Raw genomic sequence first — 19,627 nt, forward strand, 5'->3', positions numbered from 1 at the left:
GTTGCTTATTTGTTGAGAAAGTTTTTTGTGCACCATGGTGTCTATTTGCTTGGCTTATCTCCTTATGTTGTGTGTAAGTAAGTCTTGGGGCTGCATAGATGGAAAAGAGCTCTCTATGCATGCCGCCTTATGTGTGTAAGTAGTCTCTTCTTTTGGGAAAGGAAAGGAGTTGTCAAGTATTTGTGCATTATGGTGTTTTGTGTTTTGAGGTTTTGTGCTTGCTTTTCTTAGAAGTATATGAGCACTAATATGGTGAAGGTCAATCTTTGCATGTGAGTTTGTGTAGTGTTCAAAGGGATTGCTTAAGGAGTGTGTGTTGAATGGTTGAAGGGCATTTTGTGTTGAAGCACATAAGGAAGGTGTGAGTGTGTGTGTGTGTGTGTGTGTGTGTGTGTTGTATATGGTTTGTTTTGGTTTCTTTCTTTCTCCATAAAAGAGGGTGGTGCCCCTAAGAAATATGCATGTGTAGGGTCTCACAGAGTGGTTGTCTGGTGGGAGCCTTGAGTTGAGCCCCATCTCAAAAAATCCGCTCTCACTAGACGTAATTAGATTAGTCAGTGAATATGTTTGGTCTGCAAAAGAATGGTGATGGGGTTCAAGGAATTGTAGCCTTGAGCATGACATATGAGCATGTATATGCATATGATGTTCGACAACCAAGATGGTTGGGTTCTAAGGGAATGACACAAATTTCTTTGTCTCATTTAAATCTAAAGTTCAAGCATGGTTTAAGGAGAGAAAGAAGAGGAGCCAAAGGGAAGAGGAGCCAAAGGGGATGGGTAGCGTCAAACAAATGAGAAGGTCAACTAGGCAAGGATACTTTGACTAGTGCCCAATGTCCACAAGCCTCATTTGAGCCAATATGCCATTGGTACTAAGTGTTGTGGGTTGGGCAAGGACAACTATAGTCATTGATCAGCAAAACTTCTTGCCATTACCATTTTATAAGAAAAGCAATAAAGTACCATTGAAGTAAAACGTACAAAAGCTCAAAAAAAGTTTTTATTACAAAAATTATGGAAAACTTAAGTGGTAAAGATTAGAGGTCTTTGAACAAAATTAGAGATATTTGCATAAAATCCACGAAAATTTGTTAAGATATGTATATTTTTCACCTTTAATTTTTACTTTTTAAGGGAAGTTTCAAATTTGGAAAGTGGAATCCCTACACCTAGGTTTTATTTTAGCATTGGCTTCAACTCTACTGCTAACTCCGACTCCAACCTTATCAGGCATAGAGGGTTTCAAAGATAACCCCCTCCATTACAAATTCTCAAGAAGGTTTTGACAAATTCCCGCTATGATTTCAACATGTGGATTCTAGCAATGCAAGCAACCAAAACTAGCTAGGTGCAAAAAACCATTTAAAATTGTTATAATCCCAGTATGATTCAATCACAGTATCATGAGCTCCTCTAGGGAGGACTTGCATGCCTAATTAGTTGTAGTAGGAGTTGTGCTGGCAAATAGGCACGGTGGAACTATATATATATCTATATATATATATATATATATAGAGAGAGAGAGAGAGAGAGAGAGAGAGAGGGGGGGGGGAGAGAGAGAGTAGACTACATATATATAACACTAGGGCTCTCTCCTTTATTTTCTCTTTCTCTCCTTTATTTTCTCTTTCCATCCAGAGGATGGGTTACCTACTTTTTACATTTTTATTCTTGACTTTTTAAGTTTTTTTGGTGTTTCTTTTAAATTTTATTCCAATTTTTGTAAATTAATAAGCAAAATAACTAAAAAAATATAAATATCAAGGTTACACGTACCAAAGTGAAAAATATAAGTGACTACGATGATCTTCAAGATAAGGAGAACACCCATGTCAAGTTTCATGCAATTCAGAAGACGTCGACAGGAGGCCTATTTTTGGCTCGAAAAGCCAAGTTTGTCAAAAATGCTAGAAATTGGACATTCAACATCCAAATCGGGTGTTTTTGGAGTCGAAGGTTCACTACAAGGTCTATAAAAGCCATTGGGTGAGTTTGGTTAGATTTCATATTTGGAGCCGAGGGCTCATATACTCTAGGCTTCTTAGACGGACCTCATTTCCACATTTCCCGAGAGAGAGAGAGAGAGAGAGAGAGAGAGAGAGAGAGAGAGATCTTCCAATTGCTCTTGCATCTTGCACGCATGACCCCTCGGAACCAGATATAAGAGTGAGTTCTATATCATCTATAAAACATTTGTGAATCAAAGTTTCATGCCTACGACACCCCACAGGGCCGAGTAGAGAATCACAGATACACCACACCTCAAGCACACAAGTAGACCCAGCGTCCACTATAGACCTCCAAACTTGACCAAAATTTGACAGCAAGTTCCCAACAATATAGGGATCAAGTTCTGATGACCAAAAAGTAGTTTCCAAAAACCCGACAGATGTCATTGCAAGTAATCCCAATTTTGTCAAACGCTCCAAATCAAATTTTGGTTGGACCAAAAGGTAGATGAGGGCTTCTAGAGAAACTTTCATATAGGGCTTTGTAGCTTTTGACCAAAGGAAGGCCTCCATGTAGTACAAGTTTGCAGAAAGACCACCAAAATGTCATCTTTCCATAACGTGGCCAAATCAACTCCAAAGTTGACTGAACTTGGCCTAATGGTGCAAAATGATGTCACTAACCCAACCATCAATCCACATTGCCAAGAGGTATCCCAAACACCCTCCTATCACTCAAACAGTGAAAATAGAGCTCAAAGAGCTAAACAAGTGAAATTGACAGTGTAAAGTCACGAAAAGTGATCCCTATAGCTCAATACAAGTGATGGGGACATGGTGATCAAAGAAAACTAACGGATGACTCTCTCAAGCTCCTTCACAATCAAAAAGTGCAAGTCAGAGAAACACACAGAAAATAAGGACCAGAGGATGACTGCAATGACCCAAAACTCAAAGAGATAGTGTCAAAAGGTGTAAAATCTCAAGACCAACAAGGCCATACCAAATTCCTTAAAAAATCATCAAAAAGAAGTAATCGTGATAACTTCCTCAAAGGCCAAATTAAATTTCCTTCTAAAAATTGTTTTGACTTGGATAAAAAATAGTGGAGGGATGATCATGCTTTAAAAACAAGTGAAAGGGTCACGATGAGGAAAACCATACACCGAGCGAATAAAACCGAGCATGGCATTTTTTCGAACGAAAGTAGAGAGAATTATAACACAAAAAAGCTCTACCATAATGTCAAGTGTAGCCAGTCCAACAAACCGGCAATCCATAGAAGGTGATTGTTGTAACAATATAAACGCCAAATAGATTAAGTAACACAAGCTATCAAAACAACGTAAGTATAATAGGCGCTCATCCTACAATGGAAATTGCAGGGAATCCAAAAAAATGGCCAATCCATAGAGGACTGCAAACCTTAGCTCAAGAAGCCGATGCTATGCTGGCACTCTGGCCCCACACAATCCTTGGAACAACTCTACTTTTGTCAGTGTTGCTTGATGCACAAACTCATGAGCTGCAGAATCCAAACCAAGGACTCGAAAATACACAAAGTACATGTGTTTGCACAGCACATATGTAGGACGCCTGCTGTCTCTTTTTTGAAAATCCTCACAAGTACATCTAGAAACAAGATAGTTAACAAACATAGGGGCATCATTAGTAGCCTGCTCATTAGCAAAATCAAAGTTATCAACATTAATTTCACTCTCTTTATCATTGTCAGCCATTCTAACAACTTTTAGGTGTAACTTTTTAGGTTTACTTTGGCACTTCAAGCCCTAGTTGTTACTCCTCTTTACCCCTTTAGAAAAATCACTCAAGCTATTGTACCCGTGGCTCGAATACCATTAATTGCAGGGAATAAAAGAGAGGGTTTTTCAACACCAAAATAGCACCGGCTCTTGTCAAGCTTCTAATAGCTCAATAGTGGTTAAGCCGTAGGCAAGCCCCGTAGGACTCCACTATTAAGACCATAGCTCTCGATGGTGATGCCCCGTTATCTACACGAAGGCAGGCACACTGCAAGGTTGAAAAATCCCTATTCTACTTACTCAAATGCAATTAATAGTACCAACCATTTATAGCTAGCTTTAGGACCTCCCTTCTTGAGCAAGAAAAGAGAAACCTTGTGCTCTGATACCAATGTAACATTTAATGGCCTAGTAACTTGTGTGTAGCGGAAAATAGCATGAACATAGTGAGCATTTCATTAGAATAGATTCCTAATGAAGATAACAAGAGTGCTTGGGTGGAGAGAGCAACATAAAGTATAACACCTAGTTAGATAGCATGAACAATACTCCAAAAGAGAGAGAAATTAAGCTATTGACAACAGTTGAGGATCGGATTTACATGGAGCCGGCGGTCCCCCTCCAAAAGGCTTTGTATTATGGTTTCTCCCATCAAGAGAGACATTTTACAATACAATTCTTTGTGTTCCATCGATACTAGCTAGTGCAATGAATATGGAAACTTCAAGCACTAAGCAAAACACTTATTAAACACAACATCAATTCCCTCACGGTCTCAGACTACCCAAGACCTCACACACCTTCGAAGAAGGTGAGAGCTAATGGGGTATGAGAGTAGATTGAGAGGAAGAAGGAGTAGTCTTACGAGAAAGATGTATATCTCCTCACATAATCACTCATATTAGCATAGCTTAGCATAGTAATTAGCATGTAGAGGAGATGAGCATGCGTTGAAGCTTGGCTCTTGGTTGGATTTGCATCACAAAGCCAAGAGTTGTTGGTGTAGGCCTCCCTTCTCACAAGCTTGGAGTAGGTGATAAGCTTTCCATTAAAGCATGAGAAGGAGAGAGAGAGAGAGAGAGAGTCTTCTTACTCCTCACATGGACTAGTGTGAGTGTGTATGCAGTAATGCCTTGAGAAAATCAGCCCCCTCTCTCTCTTGGTCGACCCCTCTTGCTATTTGCTCATCCTCACACCCTATTGGCCCATGCCAGGCTTAGCCAATGGAATTTAAGCAGCATAAGTAATAGCCTTCTTACATGTGTCCCCCTTTCCCCTTTTGTGAGAGCTTTAGGTAATTAATTAATACAACTAAACTCTCATTAGACCCCTTTGTCTCCTGGCCAATAGGAATCGTGCAAGTCATTGGGCTGTTGAATGCTCATTGGACCCCCTGGGAGACAGTCCAATAGTCTTCTAGAGAGCTTAATTCTTATTAGTTCTTTTATTAAGTGTTTTTAAAATTAATTGAACTAGATTTACTCTATCCTAGTTCTAATTGGTCCACCTCCATGGCCATCGAATAGGATTTGAGTACACCTTGTGGGCATCTGTGCTAGGGAGTTGACATATGTCCCTCTTTCCCTTTGTGTAAAGGAGCTTGTGAGTGTGTATGTGTGTGTGTTTCTCTCTCATCCCCTACTTCTAGGGCTCGCCCCCTCCTATGTAGGGATGCATGAAGACTTTCTGAGCACACACAAAGCATCCAATTTTCCTAGGCTCTTGACCTTTGGACGTAACCTTTGAATTTTGGAACCTTAGCATTTTGGAAGTCTTAATGGGCTGAACCTTAGGGTCTTTTAATCCCATTGTTGCACCTTTCCCTTTTGCAGATGGCCCCCCCTTTGGATCCCTATTCTCCCTCTTTTGGATCCCTACTGTGGCCGGTGTGCCAGCTTAACCAATATTCTAGCTTTTTCTCCCCTGGCACTTCCCCATATTAAATGATCAGTTTAACATGAGAAAATCATTTAGGAGAATTAGATATTAGTTATTATGACATTACCTCTCTCTTGAAATCATAGTCATCGCCGACTATGGGGTAGAGAAGATAAAGCATATTCATTAGTGCTTTTTCTAGCGGGTAGAGGATCCCTATGTTACCCTACAACATCGTTTCAGCATGGATGACTAGTCCATTTGGTGCTTGAGAGCCTAAGCTACCGCAAGCATGTCTGCACATTAGTCCTATCAATCTTCCATAGTAGAGTGAAAATCTCTACTTGGTGTTTGGGAGACGTCGTCTCCGCAAACTTGATCTAAACATGCATACTACTTCACATTTGTGTACAATAAAGAAAAAGAGAGTCTTATAAGACAAAAACTTTGTTCATTTTAAACATTTGTACATTTGCTTACTCTAGGGAAGCATTGTAAGCATTGACAAGGTTTAGGTTATCCTTTAGTTGTATGCCTTGCATCCATCTACTATCTTCAAAAGGATAATTCTTAAACTTAATAAGATATCGTCAGATAGTCTTACCGGCTCTTAGTACCTTGTCTTCATGTCAGAGAATGGACTCAGGCTGCAGCACCTCTTCTTGGTCCTCGATCTCCAGTGGGTCTTCAATAGTTGGTTCTTGAGGTGGCTCTCCTTTGTAGGGCTTTAGTAGGCTCACATGGAAAGCATTGTGTATGAGCCAATGGTTGGGCAACTTGAGTTGATAGGCCATTTCATTGATTGGCCTAAGAATCTGGAAGGGACCATAGTATCTTTTTGCTAACTTAGCATAGTACTTTTGATGTCCCGTAGGATTCTTGCCCGACGTGTGCCTTAATCGAGCCTTTGGAAATTTGAGTAAGACCCAATCATTTTCTTTAAAGGCTTGGGCTCTTCTGTGCTTGTCACCAGCAGCCTTTTGCCTTTGCTGTGAGATGGAGATAGCATCCTTAATCTTTTGGAAAGACTCTTATAGGTCTCGGCTATACTCATCTGCAGCGAAGATCTTCCCGTGTACCTTAAGTAGCAGGGGACTTTTTGATCTTTCCTCAATTACCTCAAAAGGTGCTTTTCCCGCGGAAGTATGTACAGTGTTATTGTAGGCATACTCCACTAAGGGTAAGTACTTCTCACATTGAGATCTTTGATCTACTTCTATTACATAGGCTTTTAGTAGATCGAGAATTGTTAGGTTAGCTATTTCACTTTGGCCATCTTTTTGTGGGTGATAGGCCGAAGAGAAGTTTAGCCTTGTTACTCACTTTGCTTCTTATTAATGTGGTTGGAGACCTGTTAATCTACACTCTCAACGGCTAAGCTTAGTCAAACCTTCTCCAAACACTACTTGCAAGGAGTCATCCTATTGCATAGTTTAAATAACACACACACACACCCACACACACAAACACACATAAAATGTTTAACATCACCAAAATAAATAATATAGTGACAATGTGGTACATCACTTCCTGCTGGATTTTCTTGAGTTCTTGCATCAACCAAGTTTAGTGGGTGATCAGGAACTTCCTTTGCCCTCCCTCTCTCTCAAGGCGGGTTGGGCATCATTGATCCTACACATCCGAGACGGGCGCTTCTCGAGAAGTTGGTGGTCCAGGGGCTACTTCTAGGCACTTGCCCCTGGAAGGAGCTACTTCTCCGACGTCTTCACAATCGGTCATCCCCTACTAGAGGACCTTGGCCTAGCAAGATTTGTTGGATTTTCACAAAGATGAGGAGGAGTGTCTTGCATCGAGGATGGGAGGAGAGGTTTGCAGCGAGCATTCTCAGAGCTTGGGAGCTGCTCCACCCCGGTTTGTCACAGGAGGTGCTTTCTTGCATGGAAGAACGTATGTGCCAGCCTATTGTTTGGAACCCCAAGCTTTGCACGGAGCAAGGACTCATGATTGGGAGTCGCTCGCATGTGGCTCGGGGTTCAATGGTAGCGGGCCCTGCACGCTGTTACGGTGATTGGCTTTAGTTTGGGGGTCTCTCAGAGGATATATAGGTGGAGCATCTGAGCCTTATGCGGGGGGGGGGGGGGGGGGGGGTAGAGCATGAATCTTGACGTCCATGAGTCTATTCCAACAACATGGAGGGTGCCCCTTTGAGCCTAGGGCCCCTATGTGGATGGGGGCCTTTACACATTTAGAGGTTCTGATTGTAGTACGAGCTTGTACGTAGACAGTGTCACAACTAGTGATGTGGCAGGCCCCTGGACACATATACACTACGGACAGCCCCGTGAAATACACCGACAGGATGACATGGCAGATTTTTGTAAAACGCGTCGAGCTGCTTATGTGGAAAATTTCCATAAAACGCATTGGACGATTGATGTGGCAGTACATACAGATCTCTGCAAATTATGCTGGTCAGCTTTTGGGCATAACGCTTTTGAGTTAGAAGATTTTGGATTAAAAGATTTTGGGCTCTGCTTTTGGGCATCCTTATAACAATAAAATAAGTCTTTTGGGCCTCATTACTCAGAGCATCTGGACGCAGAGTCTGAGTGTGAGTTCCCGCGGACTCTTGTGCTTTGCGCACATATAAACATAAAAAGAAATACCAAAAGGGGCATCAATCTTTGGGGCCAATACCTCTTGGCACGGAACTAGATGGGGCCATGTTGTCTGTTGTGAACTGTTTTAATAGTGAGTCTCTATTGTGTCGTGGTAGAATCTAGACTTGGGGTGTCCAAGTTTGTTACAGTGGTATCAGAGCGCGACCAATTTCTCTTCTAACGGGAAATTTGATCCTTTTCTTGTGACACTTATGGATTCAACCCAATTAACAGAGGAAGAGTACGGGCTACCTAGGCCTACTCAGTACGAACTTCAAGAGATGGAACGTCGACAACAAGTTGACGAGTGCACAATGCAGATGATAAAATTTGCAAAGGACCCTCAGTTTGCAAAATTTTTGTCTCAGCAATCCATCGCAGAAATGCACACTCAGTGGCAGAAAGCCACAAAACCATCCATCAAACCGACAATCAAGAAACCTCCTTCTCCAAGGATGTTTACAGAGCAAGAAATACAGGAGGTTATTCAGACACAGATCAGTTGGCTTTTGGACGCAATTTTTTTTTTCCAAAAAGCAAGTGAGGAAGCGCAAGAAGGGGACTAACTACCCTCGTTATTTGGGCCGTCAATCTTTTTTTGCATCTGCAAGAAAGCATAAGAAGCGTGTACGCTTTGAAGGACTACCCAGTTCTTCTTCTTCCTCTTCTTTTGGAAGTTCTTCTAGCTCTTCTGACTCGAGCGAGGAAGACAAAAAAGGCAAAAAGCAAAACAAAAAAGAAACACTTTGGAAAGGGCAAGAAAAAGGCAAAGAAACCCAGATTTTTCCTAGTTTCTGATAGTTCTATAGAGGAGTCATCCTCTGATAGTTCAAACTCCGATGACTATATGATTTCTGCAGAGAAGAAGCATTTTTATAGAGCCAACCAATGTGACTTCCTCGAAGACAAAAGCAAGAAAGCATAAGAATTCAAAGAAGGTGGACAATCTGAATCCTTTTCTGGGTTCCGAGATGCTCTAAGGGCTTTGGCCTTCATCCAGCAGTTTGACATAGCCTTCTCTGGAGGGCACTACTCAGAGCACTCCAAGATTAGGAGGGCTCCATCTTTCTTCAAAGGAAATGCTCAAACATGGTGGTCCACTCTTCTTCTCAGGAAGGAAGCTCGAGTCAAGTGGTTGAAATTCAAAAGGCTCTTTATATCTTCTTGGCTGATTCGGGAGTACGAACGGGATATACAAACCGCTTGGAACCATCTTCAGTGGATGACCAAGGGAGATTCTTTGGATGCTTATTGTGAGAGTTTTTGGGACTCTTTTCTACCAACCTCTTCATTCAAGAAGGTCTCTTTCAAGGAACAGACGAAGCAGTTTTGCTGCGGACTCCCTACAGAGATCCGAGACTACAGCCTGGAACAAAAGTCAAATTCTATTCAAGAATTAATGGGTCATGCAAAATGGGGTTTCTGGATACATTCAGGAAATTTGACTTACCCCACCGATGAGATCTTGACTCAGAAAACCCGACAGACCTCCAACAATGAAAGTACAAAGAAAAAGAGTTCTCAAGAAAAGAAAGATAAGGATACACGATAGAGAAGGGAAGTGTTTTGGTTGCGGGGAACATGGGCACATCTCCACAACGAGCAGGTGTGGTACCAGATTGCATGGGTACTGACCCAAGCCTTATTGATGAAAGTACATAATTTTTCCGAGCTTGGAGCAAAGTGAAAGACCAAGAAGCCCTGATTTTCTTCAATAAAGGATCCAAGGCCAACTTCATTTCTCCCGGTTTGGTGGCACGGCTCGAGATTACACCTGACAAGATGGACCATCAGTAGAGGCAGTTCTAGTGGCACTCGGACGGGGCATAACCATTATACCTGTCATTGCCAAACTTCGATTGCATTGTCAGGGGTATTTGGGGCACGAGGACTTTTACATAATGCCCTTGGAAGGTTGTGATGTCCTCCTAGGAGTCCCTTGGTACCATAAGAACAAGACCGTGGTCAATTATCAGGAAAAGAAAGCGACTTTGATGAATGAAAATGGTCAAAAAATTGTACTTGATGTAAAAATGAAGGGGGAGTTTGTCTGTATTTTATCGACTTCGACCATTTTCAAATTATCGAAATCCAGTCACTTTGTTTACTCGATCTACTTGAAAGAGTTAAATGATGAACACAGAACGAACCTTACCAGGTTAGCCGAGCCCAAAATGAAGAGATTATGAACCAAGTGAAAGACCTTCTAGAAAAGGGTCTTATCCAGTCGAGTACTTCGCCCAATTGCTCTTTGGTGTTTTTGGTTTTAAAGAAATACGGATCTTGGATAATGTGCATTGATTTGAAAAGCGGATATCATCAAATTCGAATTGCACCGGGAGATGTCTAGAAGACAGCCTTTCGGACGAGCTTCGGTTTGTATGAATTTTTGGTGATGCCTTTTAGCCTTACCAATGCTCCAACAACTTTCAACCGAATGATGGATAGCATTTTCAGAGAGTATAGTTCATTTGTTGTTGGCACTTTCTTTGATGACATTATAGTCTTCTCCAAGGATGAAGCAGAGCGTGGACACCATCTGCTATAGGTATTTCAAGCATTGCGAGATCAGAAGTTAGTTATCAATGCCAAAAAAGAGTGAATTTTTGTTGCCGGAGATACACTTTTTGGGACATATAATCTCAGCAGCAGGAGTACAGATGGGCCCGGCCAAGATTGAGACTATACGTGATTGGCCCAATTTGAATAATGTTCATAAAGTTAGAAGCTTCTTGGGTTTGTGTTCTTACTACCGGCGGTTCATTTGAAAGTTTGCAGAGGTAGCTTCCCCTTTGCATGGAGTCCCTTTCTTGTGGGGACCCACATAGGTGACTACCTTTCAAACACTAAAAGAGAAATTGACTACGGGAAGAGTATTGACTTTGCTCGATTTGCAAAAGTCATTTGCAAAAGTACCTGTTTCATTCTCCACAAAGGCTTTCCACCTTTGAAATATGGAAAATACATCGGACTCATTCTTCATGACATAAATCCATGTTTTTCTAGTCACATCGTCTATGAATGTTACATAGTACAATGAGCCACCAAGTGATGGTGTACTTGCAGGACCCCAAACATCAGAATGAACCAACTCAAGTTTTTTTTTTTTTCTTTCATTTCTTGATTTTTGAAATTTTACTCTCTTTTATTTACCATAAACACAATCTTCACAGAACTCTAAGTCCACTTCTTTCAAACCTGGTAGAAGCTTCTTTGGTTGAAGGATTTGCATTCCTTTGGCACTCATATGCCCAAGCCGGTAGTGCCACACCGCACTGTCAACTTCTGTAGTTGCTGCACAAGCTGAAGGTTGTGTGCTAATAGTACACAAGTAAAGTGTACCGACTTTTTCTCCCTTGGCAACCACCAAAGATCCCTTTGAGATCTTCCACCGTTTGTTTCCGAATGCAATGTTGTGACCTTCATCATCCAATTGTCCTGTAGAGATCAAATTTTTGCGAAGAGAAGGAACATGCCTAATATCTTTAAGCTTCCACTCATTTCCATTAGCAGTTTTGACAGAAACTGTACCTTTGCCGACAATCTCACAAGCTTCATCATCTCCCAAGTATACATACCCAAAATTACCTTTGGTGTAATCTTGGAAATGTTGCTTGTGTGGTGTCGCATGGAATGAATCCCCGGAATCTACTATCCAGGAATTAGACACATTTTCTAATGAGAGGATTAGATCATCTTTCTCTACTTTACCTGCCACATTGGCCTCCGATGTTGGCTTGTTGTCTTGAGACTCTGCCTCCTTCTTCTTCTTGGACCAGCAATCCTTCTTGACGTGGCCTTTCTTGCTGCAGTTCCAACATTCAAGAACTGACTTTGTGCCTGACTTGCTCCGCCTTGAGCGATCACGACCTTTTTGGATTTTGAACCTCTCCTTAGGCCTTCCTCTTGTTTCCACTGACAGGTCAGCACTTGATGATTCTCCTGTACTTCTCCTTCGTATTTTCTCGCTTAGGAGAACACCCACAACATCATCAAACTTAAGAGTATTTGTGCCAGAAATAGAATTACTTACAGCCATCACAAGGCTGTCCCAACTATCCGGTAGAGATGATAGTATAAGGAGAGCTCGCACTTCGTTATCGAAATTGATTTTCACCGATCGAATTTGACTTATGTTTGTGTTAAAGTCATTTAGGTGTTCTGCAACTAAACCATTCTCTGTCATCTTTAGATTGAACAAGCGCTTCATAAGAAATACCTTATTGGATGCCGATGGTTTCTTGTAGAAGTCGTCAAGTGACTTCATCAAGTCCTCCGTGGTCTTCATCTCCGAAACATTGAAGGCCACCGTTGATGCCAAGCTTAACCGGATTGTTCCCAGTGCCTTTCGATCAAGGACAATCCATGCTTCATTTGCCATTGTTGCGGGCTTCTTCGCAAGACCGCCGAGTGGCAAATAGAGGTCCTTCTGGTAGAGATAGTCTTCAATGTGCATCTTCCAATGTTGGTAGTTTTTGCCGTTGAACTTCTCAATCTTGAGCTTCCCTTCCTCCGCCATAACTCCCACTCAATTCAAGGAATCCTTTCCTTGAGATAACTGAGCTACAAGCAAACCTTGCTCTGATACCAGTTGTTAAGAAATATGACGTAGCTAAATAGATATTTGAGTAGATTACTTAATGGAGAGAGATAGATTTCACACATAAGAGATTATAGAGCAGAGAGAGAGAGAGAGAGAGAGTACACACGATATACGTGGTTCACCCAATGTGGGCTACGTCCCCACGAGAAAGCAGCCACGCAATGGCTTTAGCACTTCAAAAAAAGAAGTAGTTTACAAAGGGATTAAACCCTTAATAGAGCTCCCGCCTTGCTTCACTCTCACCTCCTCACACTCACCTTGTTGCATCAATTTCACACTATATAATGTGTGTAGAAATGGCCTCCTTTTATAGGCCAAAAGTGTTGTCCTCTCTCATGAGAGGCAACCATGTGCAGCCGCCCTTGTGTGAATAAGTCCAAATCGGACCCTCTAATCCGCCCCATGTGTGGCCGCCCTTGTGTAGACAAATTCGCTTTTGAATTCGGCCACCGGCCATCGACTTCCGACCACTGACCACCGGCCATTGACTACCAGCAACCGGCCAACCGATCGGTCATTTTTCGACCACTTCTCGGTCGACGTCCAGCCATAATATTCCGGCAAAAAGAAATATTCCGACGAAGAATACTCCCTAAAGTTGCCCCTGATTCTTGGCCGTGAAAATTTTGATTTCCGATGAGTGATTTTCCTTCACGCACGATGACTTCTCCTCATAATGGGGGCCTTACAAATGTGCGCTTTTACCACAGAAAATTACAAGGGGTAAATAAGGCTCCATACTTATCACGACTTCTTCGAGAAATGTCTTCCCTTAACAATGATTAACAAAAATCTCAAAATTCTTCCTTATCTATTAACACAAAAGGTTTATCATAATGTGAGAGTCAAAGACTTAGAGGTGAGTCTCCTTGGAGATTTGGTTATCAATAGAATCTTATGAGCGAACTGGGAAAAAAAAAAAAAGGCCCGATAAGAGAACAAAAAGGAAGACTAAAACGTGAAGCTTTCAAATGTAAATTGAAACAGAATGTGGAAGCCAATCTACAAAAAAAATTCTTATTGGTTGCCATTTTTCCAAATCTCATAATCCTTAGAAAAAATTGACGTTGAAGGCATTTTTGTTTAAGAGAGTTATTTCCTTAATCCTTTAAAAAAAATGATGCGTTTTAAAATGATGCGGGATATATGTTTTAACTATCCCTTCATTACTTTCAAAAGTGCTTGACATAGATTTTAACTCAGATAAACCACATTGACCTTACTTATCAAACTTGATTTGTCTCAATCAATTTGAACGAATACAACGCCTTCTAACTCAAGTTGCAAAACTAGTTTAGGTACCAATATATCAACCAGAGCATGAATGCAAACCCATAGGATGGATCATGTTGAGGTAGACGTAGCAATCACAAGGATACCTTCCCATGAAATGAAGGCATATGGGTTAACAAAAGAATACAACCTATCGCTTGGTCAAAAACCTCAATGATCTTTCATTAAAGTGGTACTCATTATAATAGCAACCAGAAGGAGGGGGCCAAAGGAAAATGCCAAATCCAAGAAGTGATCACCAACATGAGATTAAGTTGATTTGGGCTCCAACTCTCAAGTGTCGACAACAACATGTTTACATATTATTTACTCGTATAGAGGCTAAAATAATACTCCTTTTATTCACAATTGCAATTAGACATAATCTCTCTTTCTCTCTCTTGAGTTATGTTAGAGTTATCCCAACATTCTGCTTATTTTACTTCTTCTTCTTCTTCTCCTCTCCTCTCCCTCTCTCTCTCTCTCTCTCTCTCTCTCTTTCACTTCAAAGGTATCTCTAAACCCACATACCTTTGTACCTCCCCTTGCGAGGTGTGCACATGTGAATGTGATCTTTTCAAATGAAGAATTGAAGTTTTCTAACCATTGTAAGTCCGGCAAACCTCATATGTACTTTCTTTTACCATCTTTCTCTAACCATGCTACAACACTCTAAAATGAATAAAGCTACCACACTAAACAATAAGGTCATTAAGGTAGTATGTTGGATGGTCATAGCATAGCTCAATCTACCGACATAATGTCAATCCGATGGATCAAAACCTGGCTAGTGCATGGAGGCATGGAGTCAAAAGAATGTGCAAGAAGAGGACCCTAATCAAGAGAGAGAAGAAGAAAATAATGCAATGCTAATAGAGAGTGCTACTCAATGCCTACTCTCTAACTACTCTAATCTCACAAATCAAGTAAACAATGGCGCACACTCTCATCAATCACTCACACACATAGATCAAAAGCTCGATGAGCTCACAAATTGTAATGTGCCAATGTCTCAAAAGTCGTATCTATCCGCTCTATGATCGGGGAATATGTTCGTGTCTCTGCAAATACATATGTCTCGATGGAAACATCTTATGATATGGCTGCTCTATAGGTGAATCACTCAATAATGTGTCACTCTGCTACGTATCAAGATGGTGAACAACACATATCGGCTCTATGTTGTCAATCTCATACCGATCTAAGCTATGAGTCTCACTTCGTGGTAGGCTAAGCTCCAGAGCTACATTCGGGGGTGGCATAGTCCTAGGAATCTCTCATAGAGGATCACAATCAGTCATGGATCTAGGAGGTGATATATGACGTATCTGGGTTGGAGTTACCGTAGGTAGTCTAGCTCTATATCATGCTCGATCAATCAATGGTTTGGATGTGTATCTCAATCCGTCAATCAGCAAATAGATGGTATGATCAATGCCTCGCCCTCAAGAGTCTCAATCAAACATGAGAATGGCACTCACACTCAGAGGTAACTCGCCAGATGTGATAGACTCTCATGTGTATCGACGTCCATAGTCATCAATATATGTCTGCGTCTGCTCAAGTCCATACAACTCTACCAATGTCAAATGAGTATGTGTATCTAGGGACTCATCGTAAGATAAAGGCTTTATGGTCCGTAATTCAATCCCAAACATCGACAAGTACATCACATCATACTTGTCTTTAAAGGATCCTGGCATGCGTGGGCTAGGCATAACTCGCACTAGCTAATGTGTGGGAGGATCCTGAACAAAGCGCTTGAGTTCCTCAAACAAACTTGATCGGCTTAGATCATGAAATATGCACAATCCCATCCTCTCACCACATATGACTAGCATGGTCCTATCTGTCTGTAGAGTAGTGGCTAGCAAGTGTAGCTCATCTCTCGTCGTACGGCTTGTGTCGCTCATCGAAACTATAACCTCATGTGACAAAAATCTATGGTCATGTACGTCAACAACCTCCTCAAATGTGGCTCAGGTCTCGTCTCTGGCGTAGGAGAAATCTCACTAGGCTATACCTCCCAGGTAGAACAGTAGAAACCTCTAGAATAGTCACTCTAGGTGGCTCTATGGTAGTGCTCTCTGATGTACTCATACTGCCGTCGATCTGGCCATTCGTCTCCTTCATCTAAAATATGTCTGTGTGATGGAGATTTGGGAGGTGACCTGGTAGGGGAAGTCTGTCTAGCAGGTGTCTGTGGACTCTATGTGGTCATTACTACAGGATCCTGGCCATGCCGTGGAGAATAGGGCAAACCAATCATCAAGGAATATTGGGTACCATTTGTGTTCCTATAAATCCTATCGCAAGGATCTCCAACAAGATATACCATAATGCTCAAGGCTAGCTCAAAACATCCTAGGATCTTCTCTCGTCGATATCTATGTCCACAACCATCAACATAGGTCAATGTGTACTCCAATCTATGTAACTGGACTATCCTAGGATGTACCTAGGTGTCTAAACAATCATCGGGATGTGCTCTGTCCACAACATCGTATGGGCTGATCGACAAGGACCTGTATGTGCCCTTGAGCTCATCAATAAAAAACTCAGTCAAACAAAGGTGATGTCTCTGAGCTCTGACTACCTACCGTATCGAAGCGTCAATGTCATGTGAGAAGTTGCCTCTAGTATAGGAATGTCTATCAAGGTCAATAAACCAAGGCATGACTCCTTTATAGTCTATAGCCTATGACATGTAGCACAAGCTCAGTATGGTGCCCTCTCTGCTCGTCGTGGAAACTCTATCCTCAAGTGGTACCTGCGTGGTGTCTCTAGGTGGTGATAAATGTCTCTTCATCATATCTAATGCATGTGATCTAGTAAGCTCAGTGGCCAGTGTGCTCATAGTCTGTAGTGCAATCTATAGCCTCTCTAGCATGTGTACTAGTGCCAGTCAAGGAATGTGATGTGGTTGTCTCTGTGCATGGTAACTCTAGTGGTGCATTGTTAAGGCTCTAGCTCATGCACTCCATATCTGCCATCGCCTTTGTCATGCTCTCAACAGATGTATGTCTCCTAGCTGGTCTGGATGGTGTAAATCCTGGGGTTTCTAAGTCGTGTCGGCTGTGTAAACGGTATGGTCATCATCATAAGGAACATGGGAGGATAGCACTGACTGTATAGAAGGTAGGGTACTCTCCAAATCTGGCTCTAGTACTCATGTACATCTTTCGATGCTCATCGACATAAAAGGGTCCACCATCAAACAGGTACAATGATACAATACTAGCATGAAACTCACTTGAATATCCTCCGTCATAGGTATGTATGATGTACCAAAACCATCAAGAATGTGACCTGGCAGGGTCAAGTGTTCTCGTATTCTAAGCACCTGAAAATTAGGTGTCTGACAATCTGTGGGGGGGTAAAGCTAGATATACCTCCGTTGGGTGTCTACATATGTGTATATAGGCAATCCATCTATCTCACCATAAATCCACAATAACCTATCAGACAGGGCCTCTAAATCCATGATCGCCACAATCTATTAATCTAGATCAAACCATAAATCCATAATAACCTATCAGACAGGGCCTCTAAATCCATGATCGCCAAAATCTATTAATCTAGATCAATAAGCAAGTGCACTAGCTATGGTGCAAAAATTTGGCAATCGAAGACTAGCCAATCGCTAATCTAGGGTCACTGCGTGTGAACTAGCTCTAAAAATCATATGTAGACCCAAGTCTGGCTCAAAATTCAATTGATAGATCAAATCGAACCCTAAGCGTGAGCAAGCATGTGACCAACGACTAAAATTAAGCCAAGTCGAAATCTCACTTGTGAATGGGCTTTAACTAGCATAATCTGGTCTAATCAAGGTAACAAACAAAATCTCTATAGCAAATTGGGACCAAATGTGGTCAAGCGTGGAATCTATTATAAAATCAAACCAAAATAAAATAATACATGTAAAATGGCTCTAAAGCTCGTTAACTCATCAAATGTGAACCAAAATCAAAATCCGTGTAAGAACAAAGTATATGCATGCAATCTAGCGCAAATTTGATGAAATTGAACATAATCGAACAAAATTTGACTTTTTGGACGTTTCTATCCTAAAGTGTGCCTAACCGTGCATATGTGCGCATAAAGAGCATGTTACGGGCTGTGTGATACGCATGGGAAGCAAGAAGAAAAAACGAGTGAAATGCACAAAAAAAATCGTTTTTTATCATTTTTGAATTTTTGCTTTTTCTTTTTAATAGAAAATATTCAAAGTGAAACAAACAAAATAAAAAATTTTGAATAAAACAAAAAGTAAAAGGTTTTTTATTATTTTCTTGATGTTTTGTGATGTTTTTGGAGTTATTTTTTTTTTTTTTAATTTAATGAATTTTTTTTTAAATAGTTACTTTTCTTAAATTTTTGTGAAATTTTTAAATTTGAATATGTCTGTCAAAAAAGCATTGTATGCTAAAAAAAGCATCACTGAAGGTCTCGTCCATTCCTTCCTGATGGCGCTGCTAACATGGTACATCAAATCACTGACAATTAGGCTAGGCTCAATTGATGAGGAAAACGAAAAGAAAGAATAACATGTATAAATGACCCAAAAGTAGACCCACCTTCCATTGGCAATAATCGCACTTGACTCGTATCTTGCAAGACCTTGTCAACTTTGTTTTGGGGGGGCAGGGGGTTCGAAGAATTGTGTGTAGGGTGATATTTTCCTGACCTACAACCCTTCTTCCAACTTGTTCTTAACATTGGGGTTCTTCACCATCAAATTACCACAGATTGAAAGAAACTCTTCGTCCTCGACAAATGTCGACCGCAAACAAATGGTTTTTGCAACTTCAATTTCTTTCTTTTTTTTGAAACTTCAAATTTTTTTGCACTTGGTCATTTATCTTCTAAATTAAGCCCATGACATTGATTTAGATCTTCACAAATATGAAATTGTAATCAAAGCTTCCACACAATCGGATCTTATGCGGCAAAAAAAGGATTTTTTGCCAAGCCAAAAAAAAGTAGTCATGCTTTTCGATAGAAAGGGTGTGGTCGAGGGAGTTTCAATCCGTGTACAACAGACTACCCTTGAATGTATATTTCTCTCTCTACTCTCGATTGATGGTGCCATTTCCATCTTGAATAAGAGGACTTCAACTCTCCTCATCGGATAGTTCTTTAAGGTCTCTTGGGATAGTTTCCTACAAAGTTAAAATTCTCTTCTTTTTCTACTTCTTCATCTCTCTGTCTCCCTCTCTCACACACCACTTGCAATGAAAGACAATGCCTCTGACTCTCTCTCTCTCTCTCTCACACACACACACAACTCGCAATGAAAGACAATGCCTACTTCTATCCCTTGTAGAAGAAGAAGAAGAGAGTTTTAACGTCGTAGGAAACTATCCCAAGAGACCTTAAAGATCTAGCCGACGAGGAGTTGAACTCAAGACCTATTATTCAAGAGGGAAATGGCATAACCAATCTACCACACTTGTGTGTGTTTGTGTGTGTGTTTTTGTGTGTGTGTGTGTGTGTGTGTGTGTGTGTGAGAGAGAGAGAGAGAGAGAGAGAGAGA

The sequence above is a fragment of the Adiantum capillus-veneris genome, chromosome 25 (genome assembly GCF_014529385.1).
Source record: "Adiantum capillus-veneris isolate H3 chromosome 25, ASM1452938v2, whole genome shotgun sequence".
Taxonomy (NCBI): Eukaryota; Viridiplantae; Streptophyta; class Polypodiopsida; order Polypodiales; family Pteridaceae; genus Adiantum; species Adiantum capillus-veneris.